The sequence below is a fragment of the Chelonia mydas genome, chromosome 1 (genome assembly GCF_015237465.2).
Source record: "Chelonia mydas isolate rCheMyd1 chromosome 1, rCheMyd1.pri.v2, whole genome shotgun sequence".
NCBI lineage: Eukaryota > Metazoa > Chordata > Testudines > Cheloniidae > Chelonia > Chelonia mydas.
In genome coordinates, this window is record NC_057849.1 from 58963908 (window position 1) to 58988901 (window position 24994).

Consider the following 24994-nt stretch of genomic DNA (forward strand, 5'->3'; position numbering starts at 1 on the left):
CTTTTTGTATCCTTTGCCATATGGCTTGTACATCCTCTGTCTCAAACACAAGCTCACAGCACATGGGCATGGAAAGGTACTTGGAGTCTCCTGTCCCTACATGTCCTGCTGACTCATAGATGTAGCCCCTGGCTTCTCTCAATAAGTTCGTGGAACAGATGATTGCTCTTGATGGGCCACCAAGCAGGCTGGACAATGCTGATGCCAATCTGTCTGGGGAGTGTCACCCAGATGCACAGCACAAGTTTGAGATATCAATATACTACCCATATTCATAACTCATGATACAAAGATGATACATACATATAAACAAGCTTATCACGTTTAGCAAATCATAACATCTGCACTGAAACCTTACATGGCATATCTTGTATAAGATTCATTGCAATTTTGTAATATTGGTATCAATAATATTATAAATGGTCATCCATATACCATACAGCGTCACAACTTCCTTATTAACTGTCTCCACATCATTCATGATTTTGTAGACCTCTTATCATATTGCCCCTTAGTTATTTCTTTTCCAAGCTGAACAGTCCCAGACTTTTTAATCTCTCCTCACATGGATGCTGTTTCATTCCCCTAATAATTTTTGTTGTCCTTCTCTTTACCTTTTCCAATTCCAATATCTCTTTTTTGAGATGGGTGACCAGAACTGCATGCAGTATTCAATGTGTGCGTGTACCATTGATTTATACAGTGGTATTATCATAGTTTCTATCCAATTATCTATCCCTTTCCTAATGGTTCCTAACATTCTATTAGCTTTTCTGACTGCCGCTGTACATTGAGCAGATGTTTTCAGAGAACAATCCACAGTGACCCCAAGATCTCTTTCTCAAGTGGTAACAGCTAATTTATACCCTATGATTTTCTATCCATAACTGAGATTATGTTTTTCATTTATCAACATTGAATTTTATCAGTCATTTTGTTGCCCAGTCACCCAGTTTTGTGAGATCCCTTTGTAACTCTTTGCAGTCTGCTTTGGACTTGCCTCTTGAGTCATTTTGTATTGTCTGCAAATTTTGCCACCTCACTGTTTATGTCTTTGTCCAGACCATTTATGAATATGTTGAACAGGATTAGTCATTGTACAGATCCCTTGGGGACACTATTTATCTCTCTCCACTGTGAAAACTGACCATTTATTCCTACTTTAATTTCTGGTCTTTTAACCAGTTACTGATCCATGAGAGGATCTTCCCTCTTATCTGTGTGAGTACTTACTTTGCTTTAAGAGCCTTTAGTGAAAGATGTTGTCAAAGTCTCTCTGAAAGTCAAAGTATACTATATCCACTGGATCACCTTGTCCACATGGTTATTGATCCTCTTGAAGAATTCTAATAGATTGGTGAGGCATGATTTCTTTTTACAAAAGACCTGTTGACTCTTCTCCCAACATATCACGTTTATCTATGTGTCTAATAATTCTGTTCTTTACTACAGTTTCAGCCAATTTGCCTGGGACTGAAGTTAAGCTTATGGGCATGTAATTGCTCAGATGGCCTCTGGAGCCTTTTTTAAAAAATTGGTGTCATTTTAGCTATCCTCAAGTCATCTGGTACAGAAGCTGATTTAAATGATGGGTTACATAGCACTATTAGTAGTTCTGCAATTTCGTATTTCAGTTCCTTCAGAACTCTTGGGTGAATACCATCTGGTCCTTGTGACTTATTACTGTTTATCAGTTTGTTCCAAAACCTCCTCTATTGCTACCTCATTTGGAACAGTTCCTCAGATTTGTCACCTAAAAAGAATGGCTCAGGTCTGGCAATCTCCTTCACATCCTCTGCAGTGAAGACCAATGCAAAGAATTCATTAAGCTTCTATGCAATGTCCTTATCTTCCTTGAGTGTTCCTTTACAGCACCTTGATTGTCCAGTGGCCCCACTGAGTGTTTGGCAGGCTTCTTGCCTCTGATATACTTCAATTTTTTGCTGTTCATTTTTGAGTCTTTTGCCAGTTGCTCTTCAGATTCTTTTTTGGCCTGCCTAATTATACTTTTATGCTTGACTTGCCAGAGTTTATGCACCTTTCTATTTTTCTCATTTGGATTTGACTTCCAATTTTTTAAAGACGCATTTTTGCCTCTATCCATTTCTTTTACTCTGTTTAGTTGTGGTGTCACTTTATTGACCCTTTTACTATATTTTTAGATGTGGGGAATACATTTAAATTCAGACTCTATTATGGTGTTTTTTAAAAGTTGCCATGCAACTGGCAGATATTTCAGTCTTCTGACTGTACCTCTTAATTTCCACTTCACTAGCCTCCTCATTTTTGTGTAGTTCCCCTTTCTGAAGTTAAATGCTACTGTGGTGGGCTTCTTTGGTATTTTGCCTCCCAGAAGGATGTTAAATTTAATTATATTATGATCGCTATTACCAAGCGGTTCTGCTCTGTTCATAGAATCATAGGACTGGAAGGAATCTCGAGAGGTCTTCTAGTCCCATTCCCTGCACTCAAGGTAGGACTAAATATTATCTAGACCACCCCCAACAGATGTTTGTGTAACCTGCTTTTAAAAACCTCCAGTTGAAGAGATTCCAGAACTTCCATAGGCAACTTGTTCAAATGCTTAACTATCCTGACAGAAAGTTTTTCCTAATGCTCAGCCTATATCTCCCTTGCTGCAGTTTAAGCCGATTGCTTCTTGTCCTATCCACAGAGGTTAAGAACAATTTTTCTCCCTCCTCCTTGTAACAACCTTTTATGTACTTGAAAACTGTTATCATGTCCTCCCTCAGTCTACTCTTCTCCAGACTAAACAAACCCATTTTTTCAATCTTTCCTCATAGGTCATGTTTTCTAGACTTTTAATCATTTTTGTTTCTCTTCTCTGGACTTTCTCCAGTTTGTCCACATCTTTCCTGAAATGTGGTGCACAGAACTGGACACAATACTCCAGCTGAGGCCTTATCAGCACAGAGTAGAGTGGAAGGATTACTTCTTGTGTCTTGCTTGCAACACTCCTACTAATACTCATATTTAGCTTGTGATCCACTATAACCCCTAGATCCCTTTCTGCAGTACTCCTTCCTAGGCAGTCATTTCCCATTTTGTATGTGTCCCTCCCTAAGTGGAGTACTTTGCATTTGTCCTTATTAAATTTCATCCTATTTACTTCAGGCCATTTCCTCAGTTTGTCCAGATCATTTTGAATTATAATCCTGTCCTCCAAAGCACTTGCAACCCTTCCCAGATTGGTATCATCCACAAACTTTATAAGTGTACTCTGTATGCCATTATCTAAATCATTGATGAAGATATTGAAAAGACCCAGCTTCACCTCTTGGACCATAGGTGAATCCCCTGTGTAGACACTCTCGTTTAGAATTAAAATGGCTTTAATAATTAAGATAAACCAAATTACAGCCACTTTAATTCTGACTGAGAGTGTCTACATGGATTTAATGCAGTTTAATCAATATATTACTTGATGTATTTTGACTTTAGCAAGGCTTTTGATACTGTCTCACATGACTATCTCATCAGCAAACTAGGGAAATATGGCCTAGACAAACCTACTATAACGTGGATGGTTGGAAAAGTTTACTCACAGAGTAGTTATCAAGGGTTCACAGTCAAAAACTACAAAGGCATATCAAATGAGATCCCTCTGAGATCTGTCCTGTGTCCGGTTCTATACAATTTCTTCATATAGGATATGGATAATGGCATTCTGAGAACATTTATAAAGTTTGCAGATACCAAGCAAGCACTTTTGGAGAAAAGGATTAGAATACAAAATGGTAGAGGCAAACTGAAGAAATGGTCTAAAATAAATAGGATGATATTCAATAAGGACAAATGCAAAGCAATACACATACGAAGGAATATATCATATCTGCTGCTTCTCCCCCATCCACAAGGCTTGTCACCCTGTCACAGAAGCATATTAGGTAGGTTTGACATGATTTGTTCTTGACAATTCAATGTTGACTGTTACTTATCACCTTATTATCTTCTAGGTGCTTACAAATTGATTGTTGGATTATTTGCTTCATTATCTTTCTGGGTACTGACATTAAGCTGACTTGTCTATAATTCCCTGGTTTGTCCTTATTCCCCTTTTTATAGATAGGTATTACAATTGCACAAATACAAATGGGAAATGACTTCCTATGAAGAAGTACTGCAGAAGAGGATCTGGGGATTATACTGTGGATCACAAACTGAATGAGTCAACAATGTTGCAAAAAAAAGCAAACATCATTCTGAGGTGTATTAGCAGAAGTGTTGTAAGCAAGACATGAGAAGTAATTCTTCCACTCTACTCAGGCCTCAACTGGAGTACGGTGTCCAAATCTGGGCAGCACACTTCAGAAAAGACACGGACAAATTGGAGAGTCTACAGGGGAACAACAAAAGTGATTAAAGTCTAGAAAACATGATATATGATGAAAGACTGAAACAACTGGGTTTGTTTAGTCTGGAGTTGAGTAGACTAAGGGGGGAAATGATAATAGTCTTCAAGGATGTAAAAAGTTGTTGTTATAAAGAGAGTGATAAATTTTTCTCCTTATCCAGTGAGGTCTTGACAAGAAGTAATGGACTTAAATTGCAGCAACAAAGATTTAGGCTGGACATTAGGAAAACTTTCTCACTATAAGGGTAATTAAGCACTGGAACAAATATCTAGGGTAGTTGTGGAATCTCAGTCATTGGAGGTTTTTAAGAACAGATCAGACAAACACCTGTCAGGCATGGTCTAGATAATAGGTCATCTAGTCTAGTCCTCTGCACTGAGGTAGGACTGTTGAGGTCCCTTCCAGTCCTTCATTTCTATGATTCTATGTACTATATTAAAGGCTTGTTTTCTTTAGTAAACATAAATTTTATATGCTGTTGTGTGTTTGTTTAAAATTCCCATTACCATTCTAATGTTGCTTGACACAAATCATAAGCAAAAAGTTAATTATCTAGTAAATAAGCAATATTAATTCATCATTTTCTAGCACACTAAAAATGTACCACTAATTATTAATAATCTGAAAATATTAATCTCTATAATCTCTTATGTAAATGTATATAGTTATAGTATACCCTCCTAGATACACTAGATTTGGTACATCTTTTGCTAAAGGCTCTATTTAGTTGTAAATCAACATATTTTAAAGGTTATATCAACCAATGAGAATGCACCTTTCTTTAGAATTTAACTGAAGTACAAATGGAGAAGTTTATTAAAACTGATGATTTAAATCAAGGCTTTCCACTTGGTGAATTAAACCATGATTTAAATTGCCTTGATTTAAATTAATCCACTATTCTGGCAAGCACAAACGTTGCATACAACCACCTTTGCCCCTCCCTTTATCACTCTCCTGGACTGCATCTTCTGTACCACGCCTCCTGAGAACAGCAGCACACAATGAGTCCCAAACACGCTAGTACAGCTGCAGTCTATTTAACCCAAACATCCAGAAATGGAGTAGTCACATGAAATGTTCCAGTGACCTTAACATGGCATAACTACCAAGAAACACAGCCCTGCCTGTTTGAAGTTAGAGAAAGACAAAGACTCAGCTTGTTTCAACATAAGCAGTTAATATCTAAAGTAACTATAATAGTCTTGCACCAGTGAAGCATATAGACAATATCTGGGACTGGGAAGCATATAGACAATGTCTGGGACTGTTCAGCTTGGAAAAGAAATAACTAAGGGGCAACATGATAGACATTTTAATAACTATTTGGTATTTAACACCAATATGTAGCAAAAGCCCTGATCCTGCACACATTTATATACCTATTTAACTTTAAGCACATTCGTCCCATAGATGTCAACACCAGTAAGAAACTGGCCAACACTGATGACTAGATAGGGATTATTAGCTATGCTGAGGGGCAGTTTTAGGTAGGCCGCTCGGGAACAGATGGGGAGGATCAATATTTATAATTACTATTAAAATAATTAAAAAGGCATAACAATTGTATGTATTTGATAGTCTCCCCACCCCCAAGATTGTAAACTCTTCCAAACAGCCTGATTCTGCTGTTAAACAGTGTAAACTGGGTGTAATTCCACTGAAGTCAAGGGAGTTATACCAGAGTAAAGCTGGTGCAAGTAAAGTCAGAATCAGAAATATTTATGTTGGTACAGTGCCTATTACAATAGGACTCCAATATTGGTCAGGGCCTCTGGATGCTACTATAATATAAATATTAAATTTAGTGATCTTACTCTGTTACTAATATACAGGATCAGAAGTAGTAAGCATGTTTGTCATTCTTTTCTGTTCTATGTGCTGCAACGGGCACTCTCCCACTGCAGATTATTGCCTGTAATTTAGGGCAAGGCAAGCACTTATTATTTGTATAGCATTGTTCCTTAAAGGCCCAAGTCAGGGCTCAGAGCCCCACTATGCCAGGCACTGTACAAAAAGATAATCTCTGCCCAAAAAAGCATGTGAGTAATCTTACACACATACATAAATGCTTGCAGGTTTGGGGCTTGACTTGTAGCCTGAATTAAATAGCATATCATCAGGGAATAGGATATAAGTAATAAGCTCCCTTGGGAGGAAGTAGAATTCACTGGTTCTAGTAACAGTGACTACAAAAGACAATTCAAAACTTTCTTTATTTGTATTGGACAACTCCAGGCTCTTGCAGTGCTGGGGCACTCCTTCTCCCCTTCCTTCAAATAAACACTGCAAGACTGCAAAACGTACAGAGTGAGATTTTTTCCAGTTGCCAGCGGATATGGTTACAGCCTGATCTTTGAGATTTCATAATACAGAGAGATACAGTTGGTTAAAGGATGCTGAATGTCATGGGAGCAGGGAGTATGCACTGTGTACATGTGGTTTGTCAGTCATTGTCTAACTGAGGATATATTTACACTGCAATAAAAGATTGCAGCACCAAGCAGAGTCCAGGCTCTGGGACACTCCCCCTTCACAGGGTCCCAGAGCCCAGGCTCCAGCCCAAGCCTGAATATATATATGCTACAGTTTTATAGCCTCGCAGCCCAAGCCCTGTGAACCTGAGTCAGATGACACAGACCAGCCATGGGGGTTTTCCTGCAGTGTAAACATATCCTGAGACCCTCCACCTTCATGTGGGTCAGAGCTCAGGCTCCTGCCCAAGCCCAAACATCTACACTGTTATTTTTAGCCCTGCAGCATGAGCCCCACAATCCCAAGTCAATTGACCTGGACTCTGAGACTTGGTGCCATTTTTTATTGCAGTGTAGACATACCCTGAGGGTCTGACCCTGCGGTTGCTGAGCCACTGTTTGCCAGAAGCTGGGAATAGGCGACAGGGAATGGATCACTTGATCATTACCTGTTCTGTTCATTCCCACTGCAGCATCTGGCATTGGCCACTGCCGGAAGACAAGATAATGAGCCATTGGTCTGACCCAATATGGCCTTTCTTATGTTCTTATAACTGTGACCCTTCTGCCTGTCAGAGTTGGCAGCAACAAGGGCCGGGTTCAGTATCTAGGGGTTCCATTCCAATACACGATGCAAAACTGGCTCGAGCCCCCATCCAGTGACCTGGAACAAATATATACCACCCCCACTGGGCTCCTCCATGAGGCGATACTTCCCCTCTCGCAAGCACAGAGTCAGAGTGTAGCAAAAGCCTTTTAATAACAGAGAGAAACAATGTGGCATTATGTTGGCGAAACACCACCAACAGGATTCATAACACAACCCATGAGCAAAAAAAACCCACCTCAAGCAATTTGGGGCATGTCCTTTCCCTTTGGTTCTTGAGTCCAGCAACCCAAAGTCACCCAAAGTCCCAAAAGTTTCTGTCCCTGGTCAGTGCAGCACCAGAGCTCAAAAGTTTATCTGCAGAGTTTTACCTCCCAACCTGGGTGGAGATGGGGGGGAGTTAAGGGGCACCTTACGTGGTCCAAAGCCGATTGCTCCACCTCTCCATGGGGCTCCGCTCCACCAGCCATCCCACAAATCGCTCCTCTCTGCCAGCCACGCCCCATGAGCTGCTCTACCAGCTGTCCCACAAACTGCTCCACAATATAGCCTCAGGCTCCCCCACTACTTAACACAACACTCAGTGATTTCAGCTCTGAGTAAGTTTAGCTCTTTCACAATTTCAGTCTATAGTAGGGGAGCCTCAGCACTAGTGCACCTTGGCCCAAAGTGAATTCAGCTCAGCAGCCTGTAATTAAACACCTAATAGAATCAAAATTAGCTCTGATATTCCACAGTGGAGAGAGGAGGAAGTACAATTAGCATGTAAGGCCCTCACCAGGGAGCTACCTACCACCAGCCTCTTTCAATTCACTGAGTTTTGGAACCCATGTCCCTTGCCTAATGAGTGCTACTTAGTTGATGGCGAGTCCCTCCATCATAACAAAAGGCCAAGTACAGTTCCACTGTCCTTGATTCACATAATCAGGATAATTACAATTTATTCTTCCTGCCCCAATAACAGAGAAACTGGGGATCCCACAGCAGCCAAAGTGACCATTTGGGCAGCTATGGGCTCATGCTAGGCGGGGTGGGTGTGCCTATGCAAATGAGATCAACCCCTGAAGTTCTTTTCCACAACTTGCCACAACTCACCACCAGATGTCAGGGTGGAGCTCATCCTGACTCTGCTTACATAACCTTTAGCCCAGTGGTTAGAGAACTCATGTGGGAGGTGGGGGACCTTCTTTCAAGTCTCCTCTTGGCCTGATGAGGAGAAGAGATCTGAACAGGGATCTGCCACCTTTCATGAGAGTGCTGTAGCTGCTGGGACATGGGATATTCTGATGTGGCACCCCTCCATCTCTCCTATTGAAGTTGTTCTATTTTAATAAATAATTGAATAATTAAATATGAATTGGGCCAGAGAACAAGCAAGAATCACTCTATCGCTTAGTGGTTAGAGGTGGCAGATCCCTCTTAAAAGCGCTTCTCCTCATCAGGCAGAGGGGGGGAAATGAATGGGGGTGTCTCCCACATCCCAGAGGCGTGCCAGAACCACCAGGCTAAAGGTTATCCCCTGGCTGATTTGTGTGGAGTTAGGCAGCCTCTGAGCACGTCTACCAGACCAAGCACCGCACACAAGTTAGGGGAAGATAGACACTCATCTGGCTATATTGGGGGCCAGTAGCAGAGACAGGCACCTCCCTGCTGCCCAGACTTGGGTATGGTACTCTGGGAGAAGGGTGGGGCTTAGCACACACAACCCTCCCTGGCATCTCCCATTGCTAGTTTGGGCAGCCCCCACCTAACATGCTGGCTTCGTGGAACACAATCTAAGGCACGTTTCTCTCTCCACTCATCATATAGGGAGATTTGTGGATGGCAGCGTTGTTACTGTGATTTTCTAGGCACCTAAAAGTTAGGTATTGCACTGTTAAGCATCACAACGCCTAAGTCTCTTTCTGGATCTGGGCCTTCCTGACATCTTAGGACTATTCTCCATGACCCTCCTCCAAAGCCTCCACCTGACTTTCCCCTTTGTCTTCTAATTTCATCTGTGCCTTTTTTCATGCTACTGCCTGTGTCTGGAATTTCTTCTCCGCCACTACTCATCAAGCGATCTCTCCTGCTACATTTCCATACTTTCCTTAAAACCAGTTTTTCCACAAGATCTTTTAATGACAATAACGGAACATTTAAAATGTATAGCTAAACTAAGTGGGGGAAAAGAGCACAAAAACTTGTTATTCCACCTATGCCTTATCTGTGTTCAATACTTGTATATAAAACATTGAGCAGTCTGTATTGTCTATACTATATTTAGTAGCTGGGGCAGGGACTGCTTTCCAGTGTATTGTGTACAGCCCTGAACACATTCTTATTGTTAGGACACCCAAGAAGTAATCCAGGCTACTCCTATTCAGGGATTCCTAGTAAAAGAAATAGCATCAGGGTAAGGGTTTTGTTGGCTACACTGGCATAAGGCTTTCAATGAAAGGGTTCTCTCACTCGTCATTCATCAACATTTTCATGCAACTGAGTTAGATAAACAGATGTTACGTTTCTCAAGTTCCCCTAAATATATTTGTGCACATTCCCACATGTTCACGGGATGAAGGAGGTTATAGGCCTTCCGTGTTTCAGTGGGCCCTCGCATAAAGATGTCTAGAAGAGGGGAGGAACAGCTAGCAAAACAAATGAAACAACTTCTCCTAATACACTGAAGAAACATAATATCAAACTCACTATTCACCCATGCAGACAAGATATTAAATATTGTGCATCACATGCAGGTTGGAGCTAGAGATGACTTAAATAGAAAAATTTAGAGATAAGAGGAGTAGAGTCAGTATGCAAATCGGTGCTCTACATGTGCCTCCTCAGCAGTTACGGAAAACCCTTTCCAACTCACACCATGCAGGCAAAACAATAATTGATTTTCCTCATCTTATTTAATTAACAACTTTTGTCAGTCTGGCTTGCAACTGAAATGCAGACTGATTTTTATTATTCTTAAAAGATTCCTTCTCTCCTACCATAACGATGTAGCATCCATACTAACCAATGAGAATTTGGATTTCCACTACAACAACTGTGTCACATGATGTTTCAGACTTTCCGTTCTGAAGTCACCTTTCATCCTGTGTTAAATATCTTCCTAAGTTTTCGTGGTTTACATGAAATACAGTTCAAACAAACCCAGTGTCGCAACATTCCGATTGGTCTTTATCATTCGTGTGTTTCATCTACAGCCAGTTAGCTCAGCGCAAGCCATATTCATGTTCACCTTACCAAAGAGTGGCATTTCAGTGAGTTATGGGTGCTGCCCACTTCTGTAGCAGCTTGAATAGCTTCTTTTTATTCTCACTCTTAAACACACATTATTTTAAGCAGTGAATTCTAGAATATGGACAGAGTACAGGCCTAGTCCTGCAAGTTGCTGAGCATCCTACACTCTGTCTTCAGTGGGAGTGGAGGATGCTCAGCACTTTACAGAACAGTATCTTAGCTTAAATAGCAGTGTGTGTACTGTTTAGACCAGGTGACTGGGTTTTGTTTCAGCCTCTGCCCCAACAATAAGGAGGGAAGCAAGAGCTCTCTTATTCAACAGAGATAGGGGTGGATATGGTCCTCTCCACCTCTTCCCAACTCAACACCAGGTTGTAGGAATTTTCTCTTTTAAACCCATAATTCTGTCTTGTTACCAAATAGGGATGTTCCTGTACCTGTGCTGCACAGTTACAGTGGGGAGAGGGAGGCAAGAACAAGCAGTCGTGGTTCATGTGATGAAAAGATCTTTTATTTGACATGAACTATCTTCCTTCCAGCCGCTGTACAACTATCAGCAAGCAATACAATTTTTGTGCTGGGGTGGCTTTTTTTGCCCTTTTGTTCCTGCCTACTGAATAGGATGGCCTGCTGTGCAGCCAACTTCAATAGCCTTCCAGGGCATGCTGCATATGTTTGACTGGACCGAGCTCTATGTGAGAGAAGCACGTATGGTTCTTTTACAGAGTCTGCCTGATTTTAGATAGTGCGGTTAGTCCATCAGTTTCCCCAAGATCTTAGGTTTCAGAGTAGCAGCCGTGTTAGTCTGTATCCGCAAAAAGAAAAGGAGTATTTGTGGCACCTTAGAGACTAACAAATTTATTTGAGCATAAGCTTTCCTGAGCTACAGCTCAAATAAGTGATAAAGTGAATAAATTTGTTAGTCTCTAGGGTTCCACAAGTCCTCCTTTTCTTTTTCCCAAGATCTTAGTTTGCTTAATAAATACAGACAAAATTATTAATAAAGAGTAATGAAATGCATGATTTTTATTTTAGGTTGTGTGGGTTATATATTTAAACATTTGAAATATTTATTCACCAGAATACTAAAACTACATCTCCTGCATGACATTTCCAAATCACCCAGAGCCTCAAAGGCACACACTTGCCCAGGATTTGGCCCAGGATTTCTAACCTATAGGTCAGATTGGATCCAAGGCATGTGCACATTTAGGGTCCAATTTTCAGGTGTGCTAAGAACCTGCAACTTCCATTCACTTCAACAGGACCCTGAAAATCAGGACCTTATGTTTTTAAAATGCATATGAGTGACCCAGTAGCACCGAGCATCACTGGTGCAGAAAGTACAGCATCAAGCATATTGCTTAATAAGTGAAAAAATACATGGGCCAAACTCTCGGCTAGTGTACTTCGGCATAGCTTTGATTATGTCCATTAGAGCTATGCCAATTTACACAATCCAAGGATTTGGTTTTACTTACATACACACTCACACACACATTAGAGGAATATTAAGGATACAGAATCAAGCACTCAAAAGTTAGGAAATGCCAGAATTAGGGTTGCCTGCACAACGATTTTCACATCTGCAGCTAGCAATGGGCCTATACCAGTGGTGGGCAACCTGTGACCCATCAGGGTAATCCGCTGGAGGGCCACGAGACAGTTTGTTTATATTGACACTGCACCGCTTCCCGCAGCTCCCATTGGCCGGGAATGGTGAACCATGACCACTGGGAGCTGCGGGCTGCTGTGCCTGTGGCTGGTCAATGTAAACAAACTGTCTCGTGGCCCACCAGCGGATTACTCTGATGGGCCATGTGTGCCACGGGCCGCAGGTTGCCCACCACTGGCCTATACCATAGGTTTTCTTTTGTTCTTAATATATTTCTGAAAACACATTGTCCTTAGCCCTGCCAACTATGGATTTTTCCCTGATGGCTTTAGCTTTCATTATCAATTTTCTACATTTTGTAACTTCTAATTTATATCTATTTCTTCCATTTTTTCATTTGCTATATATTGCTTTTTTATTTCTAATTGCAGCCTTTGCTTCCCCATTGAACCAGGGATAAGCTTTTAGCCAAAGTTTTTCTCTTTCTTGATTGTAGAATTGTGGCTTTTTGGCAACCTAATAAATTCTTCTTAAAGAGCTCCTAAATTTTCTTCATGTTTTTCGATTTAATTTTTTCCTTCCAGTCAATTTTACTCAGCTTTGGGAAATTAGGTCTTTTGAAGCCCCAAGTATATAACACACACACACACACACATTTGGTGCTTCAAAAGACCAAATTTGTATAACTGTACAGGACTGTCCTCTGTTTGCTCGTATTTTGCATGTAATCAGGTCATGATCACTGGTCCCTAGGCAACCACTAACTTCCATTCCTGTGCTTGATTCAAACAAACACATACACACAAAGGAACCATGCAACCTTAATTCTAGTACTTCCTAAGTTTTGAGTGCTTGGTTTTGCACCCTACATAATGTGTTTTGCATGTTTGTGTGTGTGTAATTTCCTAAATTTTTAAAAATCAAAATGAAAAAACAGGAATTCCAGCATGTGGCATCATACTGACACCAACATGGTTCATCAGCAGGGTTAGAACCTTTGAATCCACTATAGAGATCTCTGCCAGTTGAGCTAACAGAGTAACTAACAACAGCAGGTTGTCTTCCTCCGTGGACCAGTCCTAGAGAGGGATGAGAAACTTTGCCGGTGGGTTTCACAGATATTTGCTGACAGCAGAGGAATGGTGGGACTCAAGAATCTTGGGTTCCATTCCAGGCTCTGGAGGGGAGTGTGCTCCAGAGGGCACAGACTCTTCCATCTGTTTCCCCCAAGCTTGACCCCTTCTGCCCCATCACATCCAACCTGCCCTCATCCTATCTTCTCCCTACTCCCAGCTCCTTGACACAGTCTTCATCTCAACTCCTCTGGCTTCTTATCCCAATCCTAGTAAGTCCTCTTCTCACTCCTTCAGAATCCCTGACTTTCCCTCCCGCTCCCATTCCAAGCTTCCTTGCTCAGCCAGTCCTAATTTCCTCACCTCCTTATCTGATCTGTCTTTCTCCATTCCACCCATGTTCCTCATCTTCACCGGTTTCCAGTCCTAGTCTCCCACCCCAGGCTCCTCATCCAATCTCAGTGTCACATCACTTGGCTCCTTGTCCATCTTTTTGCCCAGCCAGTCCCAGTTCTCCCCCAGCACCCTGGCTCCTTGTCAGATCTGCCTTCCCTCCCCCTCACCATCTTCCTCCACCCACATGGCTCCCAAATCAAGTGAGAACTATTGAAAGATTATAAGAAGAGCGAGAAACATCAAATCATTAAAAGCAGCTTTTAAAAAAGGAGAAGTTGAGATGGCATTTAAGGTTAAAGAATCAGAAATGAAGAGGGGTAGAGTATTCCATAAATTTGAGGCTAGAAGAAAAGAGGGGGAAGACACCAGTATTTCTGTTCTAATCAGATTCTTATGCCATAACCATCACCATGGCATCTGAGCATTTATTTTTAAAAATGGCAATAGGGAAGTGAATCACAATGAGAACATTGTGAGAATATGAACCAAAAGAGTGAATAGGGACGGGGGGAGGGGAAGTCAGAATGACCAGTCTGGGAAATAGCATTACATACTGAGTAATATTATAGCAATTACACAGCTGGATAGAAACCCAGTGACGTGAAAAAGAGATGTGAAATTCGTTTCCGGTGTTCTAGTAATCACCAAATAATAGAGCAATGAGCCAAAACAGGATGTGCACTACTAGGGTTCTCTTATGTGCTTGGGTACATTTTGCTGAATGCCTTCAGCATGCTAAGAAGTGCACCAATAGCCGGCTAAAGCACCCCTGGACTGGCTTTAAGTTGCAGTTAAAAAAAGGACATGCAATGTCTTCTGCCCCCATCTTATTTATCAAGGTTTTGTGCAGTCAGTTTTTGGACTCTTTCTCCTCTCCTCCAGAAGCCCACCTCCTCTTCCAGCAGCAGCAGTTTGTGGCCCAATTGCCATTTTCATCTAATTTATTATAGAAGCATGAATATGAAATACTGAATGTATACGTTAAAAATGGCTTAAAGGAGATAGAAGACTAGAAACTGCTGCAGAAATGGCAACTATGCAGAGAGCAGTTTAAAGCTGCCGCTGATCCCTGCCGTACCCCTTTACTTGCATCCCCTGTGCAATCTGCTCTCAGATATCCACATTTCTATGACTCGTCTGCAGCTGTGCTTGTACAGCCTCTTCTCCCGGCAGGCTCAGGAGATCCAATACTGCTGGGCAGTTGCACACAACGAGGGAGAGCTTCTAGGTGTGTTCGCCAAGGTGGGCAATCAGGAAAAGGCATTTAAAAAACATGCCGGGGGGTGTGTGTGTGTGAGGGGGTGGCTTCCGAACAATGTGATCCCTGTGCAGTGGAGTTCACAACTGTGACTAGAGCGGAAACTGTCACAGAAAACAGGGCATTGTGGGACAGCTGCTGGAGGACTCTTAGAGTCCACACAAGTCATGCAATGTCTACACTGGCTCTGCATCAACATCAGTAGGTAAACCATGGCTCTGCACCATTCAGGAAATGATTTTATTGTGTCCCTATAACAGGGCTCTTAGGTCAACCAGAGACAAATTTGACAGAGGTGGACTCAAGGTGACTTACATCAACCTCACTTTGTAGTTGCTACCTTGTTGTAAAATTTGTTAATTTGCTGTAAAATTATATCATAAAATAAAATTCAGGGTTAATCCTATAGCCTTTGCTCAGACAGCAGCCAGAGTGGTGACTAAAAATTATTGGCTTGATTTTTAATTAGAATATTTACCTATCTTAGGTATTTACATGGTTCTCCTTTACCATAGTATCTGAACAATTCTACAGCCCAATGAGAGTGGGTAGTGTTCCCCATTTTACAGATGTGGGACTACAAATAAGGGACTTGGCCAAGGTCACACAGGAAGTCTGTGGCAGAACTGGGAAATTACACCCAACTCTCGAGTCCCAGGCTAGTGCCCTGACCTTCCTCTCTCAAGCATATGCAGTTCCTACAGTATAGGCAGTCTACTTCTATGTACGTCTCCCCCACTGACTTTGGTTGCATCTGAGTGTGCTCAGCACCTCTGAAAAATCAGGCCAGATAGGATTTAGCCCTTGTATTATTTATAGCAACTACCTGATAGTTATATTTGTGATTTAGACATAGAATCATAGAACTGGAAGGGACCTCAAGAGGTCATCTAGTCCAGTCCCTTGCACTCATGGCAGGACTAAGCATTATCCAGACCACCCCTGACAGGGTGTTTGTCCAACCTGCTCTTAAAAATCTCTAATTATGGAGATTCCACAACCTCCCTAGGCAATTTATTCCGGTGCTTAACCACCCTGACAGTTAAGAAGTTTTTCCTAATGTCCAACCTAAATGGCCCTTGCTGCAATTTAAGCCCATTGCTTCTTGTCCTATCCTCAGCGGTTAAGAACAATTTTTCTCCCTCCTCCTTGTAATGACCTTTTATGTACTTGAAAACTGTTATGTTCCCTCTCAGTCTTCTCTTTTCCAGACTAATCAAACGCAATTTTTTCAATCTTCCCTCATACATAGGTCATGTTTTCTAGACCTTTAATCATTTTTGTTGCTCTTCTCTGGACTCTCTCCAATTTGTCCACATCTTTTCTGAAATGTGGCACCCAGAACTGGACACAATACTCCAGTTGAGCCCTAATCAGCACGGAGTAGAACAGAAGAATTACTTCTCATGTCTTGCTTATAATACTCCTGCTAATACATCCCAGAATGATGTTTGCTTTTTTTGCAACAATGTTACACTGTTGACTCATATTTAGCATGTGGTCCACTATGACCCCCAGATTCCTTCACGCAGTACTCCTTCCAAGGCAGTCATTTCCCATTTTGTATGTGTGCAACTGATTGTTCCTTCCTAAGTGGAGTACTTTACATTTGTCCTTATTGAATTTCATCCTATTTACTTCAGACCATTTCTCCAGATCATTTTGAATTTTAATCCAATCCTCCAAAGCATTTGCAACCCCTCCCAGCTTGGTATCGTCCACAAACTTTATAAGTATACTCTCTATGTCATTAACTAAATCATTGATGAAGATATTGAACAGAACCAGACCAGAACCGATCCCTGTGGGACCCCACTTGTGACGCCCTTCCAGCATGACTGTGAACCACTGATAACTATTCTCTGGGAACTGTTTTCCAACCAGTTATTTTCCAACCATATTGATTCTTGCATCCAATCGGCCCATGATGGCAGCTTCTATAATCCACTTGTTAAAGTTTAAAACAAGAACTTTTGTGCTTTCTCCCTCTTTTGTTTCTTTGCTGCCACTCATGCCTGGGAGGAACTCCCCATAAACACGTGAAGACCTACCGCCTTAAAACTCTTAGCCAGGATGCCTACAAAAAATCAGTTAGGCCACTGGTACCACTGCCTATCACACTCACCAACATTGTCTCATGGTTTCCTTCTACTCCCATCTGCCTGTATCCATCAGATGTTTCTTGTCTTATACTTAGATTGTAAACTCTTTGGGCAGGCACTGTCTTTTCATTCTGTGTTTGTACAGCGCCTGGTACAATGGAGTCCTCCCCATAAGTAGGGCTCCTAGGCACTGCAGTAATAATGACAAAGAGATTCTCTTGCCTTGTGAGACTTTCAATGTTCTCTACTGATTTCTCCAGCTTTCTATCCACATCATTTAAAGCAAAGCTTAAGTGAACAATGGAAGGGACTGTCCAAGTAGAAGTAATGTGATTGTTGCCTCAAAATTGAATGTTTACAATGTTTGGGTTTTATTCTGGGTCACCACTGGCTAAAATCCTTCTTTTTGGTCATAGACTGGCTAATCCACCATCATAAACTTTCATCTTTACTCTGAGCTCCTATGTTGCCAACATCAGAAGTGTTATTTTAAGCTCAAGTTTTGAAATTACAACTAGTATATTCCTACTAATGGCTTCATCTTGCAAATTGTATTCAAGCTAGTAGCCTGTTGGAGTCAACAAAATTATTACTACTTGCATGAGTAAGGGCAAAGTCTTTATTTTCAAATACCATTCAGATTATTCATGGGAAGAAGCATTCATTTTACCTTTTGAGCACTCAGATTGCTGTTCTGACCAGAATGGATGGCAGGTTCTTCTCAAGGCAAGGAAGCGAGGCAGAGTGAAGGAGGCACTTTTGTACTGACTCATCTCAACAGCCAACAAATAAATTTTCTTTTCAGTTAGCTAGCTCTCGGTAATTAAAGGACTATACAAATATCTACCATTTCTATTAATAGGCTATCATGCCATGCAATCAACAATTAAGAATATAAGTTAGAAAAATCGATTATAAAAGTCATACCTGAGAGATCTGAAATTTGAGGTGTCTGAGCAAGACAGCTAATCCTTGCTGGGGCAAACACTGTAGCATTCGATGAATACACTGACTCGGAGACAGTTACCTTATTGCTTTGCTTGGTCAAAAAACAAAAGACAATTTAATTTGTTAAAACTTGGAATCCCAAAGCGCTTAGATTAAAACACACATTAACATGAGACTAGTCAAGCATTAGTAAAAATATATATTTAAATACAAGTAAAATAGCAATGTATGAAGTATGCAGTGTTGTGATAGCCATGTTGTTTCCAGGATATTAGAGAGATAAGGTGGGTGAGGTATTATCTTGTATTGGACCAACTTCTGTTGGTGAGAGAAACAAGATTTTGAGCTCAGACAGAGCTCTCTTTCAGGGCCCTCTCTAAGCTCGAAAGCTTGTCTCTCTCACCAACATAAGTTGGTCCAATGAAAGATATTACCCCATCCAACTTGTGTGTCTAGCATATGAAGTACTAATTCAAAAGGATTAATGCATTATATAGTACTAGAGTGATTATTTTTATTTAAAACATTAAGAAGCCATTCTATATGCAACATAATACATATTATGTTATGTAATACATAACTGTTAATAAGTGTACTTCATTATGGGCTAATTACATTTTTAAAAAAACAGCCTTTGCATTTTCTGACACAAGTTTGCCGTGGTGTCTAATTCTGCAGAAAGTATCTAAAAGAACAGCCTCTCTCTGCTGGATTACTGCCTGCCAGAATTCCAAGAAATGCCTTTGTGCCTGTTGAGATTTGGTGGTCTGACCGTGTTCTGCTTCCGTTCCATTTCTCCACAAACTTAATAATACAGCACTCCAATAGCTACAGTGACATCTCTGGTATTACTGCTACTCTGCATAATATGGACTGCTTCTCATTACAATTCCTCCCCCACGCCCAAGAGCTCCAGAAATTTGCCATGTCCATCATATTATGAATCTTATTTACATACTGTAGCTGCATATGTTTTGCAAATTTCAGTATCAAAGCTTTAGTATTAAAGCACTTAGCAAAGCTGACCTGAAAGTGTATAATTTAAAGCACACATACAGGGTATCTAGGAATACTAGTCAAGTTTTCGTTGACTTTTGCCAGAACATATGGAAACAACCTTTAATATTTGCACTTTCATAATACTGATTCTTTTGTCTGGGACTTTTGCATTTATGCAAATTCAGAATCTACACTACTGGTAGAACAGGAAATGTAGGTCTGGTCATTGCTAATCTCTTGCTAATTTTCAACAGAGACAGCAAAATAATTTTAACTCCTCAATGAAAAAGACTCAGAACCCATTTGTTTCCAATGAGGCATTCTTAAAGATATAGCAAACACAGCTCCATCTTGGGACATCTAGGAATAGCTTGGTTATGTGCATGTTTAGTTCTAGATGAATGCTATAGAATCTGGAGATGATGGCAGAAGACTGACAATTATAAAACAATCATCTCCCATCATTTATTGATCACTTCTCAATAGATTTCTGACTACGTAAGCCCAGCTGTAGGATGCGTTAGTTAGTTAGTTATTGCCCAGCTGTCGGATGCATACAAGACAGCCTAAACACTAAACATTACAATTGTTAATTACTTCTTTCAAATGTTTGTAGCATTTTCTCAAAACACAGGACGTTAGTTTTTGGTCAACCTCTGTGGAACTGGCCTCCAGCTAGTTTTGAAATCATGTTGGGGTGGTGCAAGCACAACCAAGAAACACAGAGGCCTGGTCTACACTACAAAGTTAGGTTGATGTAAGCCGCCTTACATCAATCTAGTTGTGTGTGTGTCTGCACTTATATGTGTCTCCCACCAACGTAAGCACCCTGTTACAGTGACACGGTAACACCACCTCCTACGTCAGCATTGAGCAATGATTGACATGCCAAGGTTGACTCAGTATGAGTGCAGACACTGCATTACTTATGTCCATCCTAACAGTCCTCCAGAAGCTGTCCCACAATGCCTGACACTGACCGCTATGCCACAATTGTCAATTCCATTGCCCAGGCATCACAGAGACCAGAAAGCCCTCCCACCAGTTTAAAGCCCTGCAAATTTTTGAAATACCTTTTCCTGATTGTCTAGCTTGGTATGCACACTTAGTAGCTCTCCGTTGTTATGTGCAACTGACCAGCTGACCGTGCTGGCTACGTGCTCCAGACGCATTTCAGCTTGGAGTAAACAACAGATCCTAGATCTTCTGGGCCTGTGGGGATAAGAGCATGTGCAGGCACAGCTGCGGATCAGCAACAGAAATGTTGACATCTATGAGAAGATTGCTCAGGGGATGCAGAAGAAAGGGTGCAACAGAGATCAGCAGCAGTGCTGCATGAAAGCGAAGGAACTGAGGCAGGCAAACCACAAGGCCGGGAAGGCCAATGGCGACCTGGTGCCAAGTCACAGACCTGACGCTTTTATAAAGCACCATATGCCATACTTGGGAGACACCCCACCACCACCCCTCAGACCACCATGGATACCTCTGTCGAGCCCAAGTCACAGACTCCTGCTGTGAACAGCGAGGAGGAGAGAGGAAGAGGATGGGGGGACTTGCGACTGGGGGAGGGGGACCACTATGCCATGAACCAGGACCTGTTTGAGACTCCACTGTAGTCCAGTCAGTCCTGGAAGTCAAGCACGGGTGAGCCTGATGCAGGGGAAGGAACCTAGGTACTCATGTAAATGTATTTCCCATTACAATAATGTACTGATGGTACCTCCAACTTAACAGGACCCAGCTATCGATTTTTCATTAATTTACTTGTACTAGAAGTAGCAGTACAACAATGAGAGGAAGAGTTATCTGCTTTTCATTCCTCTGTACAGTTAAGCTGGAGAGGGGAGGGGCACACAGAGTAGTTTGTTTATGTACTTCACAGGGATGTCTCTTGAATTTTCCTGAGAGATCTGAATGAGACTTTAATGGAGCTACTCTGTGATCCTCTCCCAAAGGTTTCTAGAGATGGCAGCCTTATTTCTTCCTCCACGGTAGGACACTTTCCCACACCACTTTGGGATAACTTCAACATGTACCATTGCAGTAAACAGGCTAGCTGCATACCGGCACCGGCGGCATCAGGACCCCAGCAGCAGCTGTGCTCTCTGTGCCTTTTTTACCCTTAGGAGTTCACCACTACCTATGGAAAATGGTGCCAGTGTTCAGTGCCATTGCCCTATACTCATAGTTTTATGCACCCGAGCAATTCCCACCTCATTTCCCTCACGCTGGCAGACCACATTCACCATGGCTGGTGCTGTGAATGGTGCCATGCACAAGCACTCAGAAGCAGAAGTGTCAATAAGCATGTCTGGATTAAGACTTGAGGGGAACAAGGGAAGGGAGTTCTGAATATTCATTTTCACTTTCCACTGTGACTATACTGACAATGGTACCTCCGTGTGTTTTATCTGTAGCTGCTGCCGTCTGCTGGAGGCACACCCGTAGAATGACGGAGCCAGATAAGGAGGAGAAAGCAGAGGACTCCTGAGATCCTGCAAGCCAGTGCTACATCAGACTGAGAGCAGAGTACCTGGAGGGTGAATATTGCAGATAGTCTGGAGATGGAAAGAGCAGACAGGAGGAAGGCCCAGCAGGAAAAAGAGTGGGAGATGCAAGAGGACATGGAGCTTCTGTGGCAGCAAACACAAATGCTGCAGACTCTTGTGGACCTACAGGTTCAGCAAACATGGGCTCACCTCCCATTGCAGTCCATGCAGAACTCCATTGCAACACCTCCCTGCAGCTGCCCTCTATTTTCAGTGTGGCATCACTGGCTGCCTCTTTATCCCTCCCACTGCATGCTGGGGGACTATAAGGAAGACCACAGTTTCACATATGCTGACCTGTGAAAACCACTGTTGATGTATGTGTAGCTAAAATGGATATGAATGTTCTCTCCCCATCTTAAGCTCTGTTCTATTAATTTATTAAGTTTTTTATGTATTTGTTTTTAATTGAACAGATTTTTCTTTGCACTTTTAAAAAAAATCAATAAAATTCTATTCTTTGGGAAATAACTCATCTTTATTAGTTCACATCATATGCTGCAGAGAGCCTAGCAGTACTGAAAGCACCCACTTGTTATGGTACAGTGTGACGACTCAGGATCAGTGACAAACACAGTGTTATATTCATACATGTACACCAAACACCACACAATTACTAACATGCCTGAAAACAGCAGGGCCAAGTGGAGCACAGTCCACCACACCACATTACTGTGGCTCACTATTAAAATGCTCCTTCAAAGCCCCCCTAAGCTCTATAACTCCACAGTGAGCTCTTCTAAGAGCTCTTGTGTCTGGTTGTTGACACTCAGCAGACGCATCTCCACCTCCACCCTCTAGCCCAGTGGCAACTTTTCCCCTTCTGCTTCACAGGTATTATGCAGGACACAGCAGGCAGTTAGAACCATTGGGATATTTTTTTCACAGAGATCCAATATTGTGAGTAAACAACGCCAGCATCCCCTTCAGTTTACCGAAAGCACATTGAACTGTCAGTCTGCACCTGCTGAGCCAGTAGCTCAAACTTTCCTTGGTGCTGTTGTGGTGATCAGTGTACAGCTCCAGGAGCCAGGGGAGCAATGGGAAGGCTGAGTCCCCCAGGATAACTGTGGTCATTTCAACATAGCCAATCGTAATCTGCCAGTTGGGAAAGAAAATCCCAACTTGCAGCTTTCTCAACAGTCCTGTGCTCTAAAGATGTGAGTGTCATGTTCCTTCCCTGACCAGCCAATAGCGAGGTCAGTGAAGTGTCCTCAATGATCCACTGACCGTTGCCTAACCATAGAAAAGTAGCCTTTTCTGTTGATGTACTCTGTGGCAAGGTGGGCTGGTGCCAAAATAGGGATATGTGTGCCATCTATTGCCCCACCACAGTTTGGGAACCCCATCCACACACTGTGTCTTGCACATTGCTGAGAGTCACAGTCCTGCATAGCAGGAGATGATTAATGACCCTGCACACTTAAATGAAAATGGCTCCCACATGGATTTTCCAACTCCAAAATGATTTCCCGAGTTTCCACAGTGCAATCGCCACTCCCTTCTCCATTGTCACTGCAGCTATCATTCTGGTGCCCCTGTGTTGGAGGAGGGCTGGACTGAGCTTGGCCTGTAATATCCTGGATCCAGTATAGATCCAGGAATGTGTCCTTTGTGTGTCCGAAAATTTTGTAGTCACTGCTTGTCATCCCAAACCTGTATTACAATGAGATCCCACCAGTCAGTGCTCATTTTTCAGGCCCAGAAGAATTGTCCCCCATCTCCAGTGCTCTGTGAGTGCCACCAATGACCTTGAAACGGTTGTCACTCTGTCCCACAGCATTCTTTCCTCCACAAAATTGTCATGTTAAGTGAGGATCCATATCATATGGAAATGCTAGTTTAATAATAAAGTAGCCCAAGGAAGAACATTTTCAGCAATTAGTGGACTGTCAAAACCATCGTAAGTGTAGCAAATAATTAAACTATATAAAAATGTTTAACTTTCTCCCCTACTATGATCAGATGCAAGGAGTGAGGAGCTCTAGTGGTAAGGAAAGTGATTAATTTTAAAGAACGGAAGGACTTAGCTGTGGAGTAGAAATTCTAGTAAAATTCCATTGCATAAAATAAATCTATGGAAAACTTGCCACATGCTATATGACTCAAGTACTGCTAGAAAGGAGTGGGGAAGTTTTGATTCTTCTGCCCTATTAAATCACTTAAGTATGTGCACCGTTCTTCATTCTTTACCTTACAAATAATATAACTATTTAAGTATTTCCCCAGTATTGTTAGAGATTGTTGCTTTAATACCTCTCATGGACACCATGAAGAATACTTCAGCAGTTTGTCTGAAAAACAACCTCACATTTTCCATCCACAGATCTTAATTTATATTGTAAATTGGCATCCTCTCCCCCAGTGATAGTTGCAGGTAGGTGCAGTTTGAGGCTGGAAAAGTGGGAATTGAAATATAGTGTTTTCCTGGTAGGTGGTGCTGCCTGTAGCCAGCCCTACGAACAGCTCGTACTGCTGTGTTAGGGCTCCGATGGCAGTAAAGGTTTTTGGAGTTTTCGATAGTGCTGTCTTGCCTCATTCCTTCAGCTACCCTGATATTACATTTCAATGATTCAATAAAAGGAGAAGCTATAAGATGCTATATGTTTTGTCCTCAGGTAGACCTGTGCAACTCCCCTAAATACAGCAAGATTGCATAAGTAATGGATGACAGAATTTGGTCCAATGTGTAAATTACAGGAAGAATCACCAATGGTACGTCTACACAGCAATTAAACACTCCCGGCTGGCCCGGGTCACCTGACTCAGGCTCATGGGGCTTGGGCTGTAAAACTGCGGTGTAGACATTCAAGTTCGGGGTAGATCCTGACCTCTGGGACTCTTCTCCCTTGTGGGTTCCCAGGACTCGAGCTCTAGCCTGACATTGAATGTCTACACTGCAGTTTTACAGCCCCGCAGCCCGAGTTAGCTGACCCAGGCCAGCTGTGGTTGTTCAATTGCTGTGTAGACATACCCCAAGAAACCAAATGCATTTCAATTACTTTTATTTTTAGGGCTAAAGTCGCAATTGCTGTCACACCTAGGGCAGTTTGGGTGGGATTCACAAGAGTACGTAGGTGCCCAAGCCACATTTTAGGCACCTAAGTCCCAGTGTTGGCTCCACTGTGATCAACAAAAGTCACAGCAAACCCTATAGGCATCTAAGTTTTTCAGGGTAAAAGTTCCCTGTGCACCTGTGTTTATGCCTCTGGGCATGCACACTGCTGCTTTCCTCTAGGCATTCACTAATCAGGGGAAGACAGGCATTTGGCCACCGAAGTCAAATGCGGGGCCCAATCCAGAAGGTCAAATGGGTCCCATTCAAAAATCTGGTGGCTGTGGTGCCATTCTCCACCTTATAAC

General features: G+C 42.1%; 1 protein-coding gene across 1 annotated transcript in view; it reads right to left on the bottom strand.

Moving 5' to 3' along the window:
• Positions 1-18250, bottom strand: part of LRCH1 (leucine rich repeats and calponin homology domain containing 1) — a 256777-nt gene extending 238527 nt beyond the window's left edge. Inside the window, exon 1 of the transcript XR_005224569.2 lies at positions 18060-18250. The gene's annotated coding sequence lies outside the window, so the exon portion shown is untranslated. The remainder of the gene's footprint in view (positions 1-18059) is intronic.
• Between the last annotated feature and the right edge of the window lie 6744 nt (positions 18251-24994).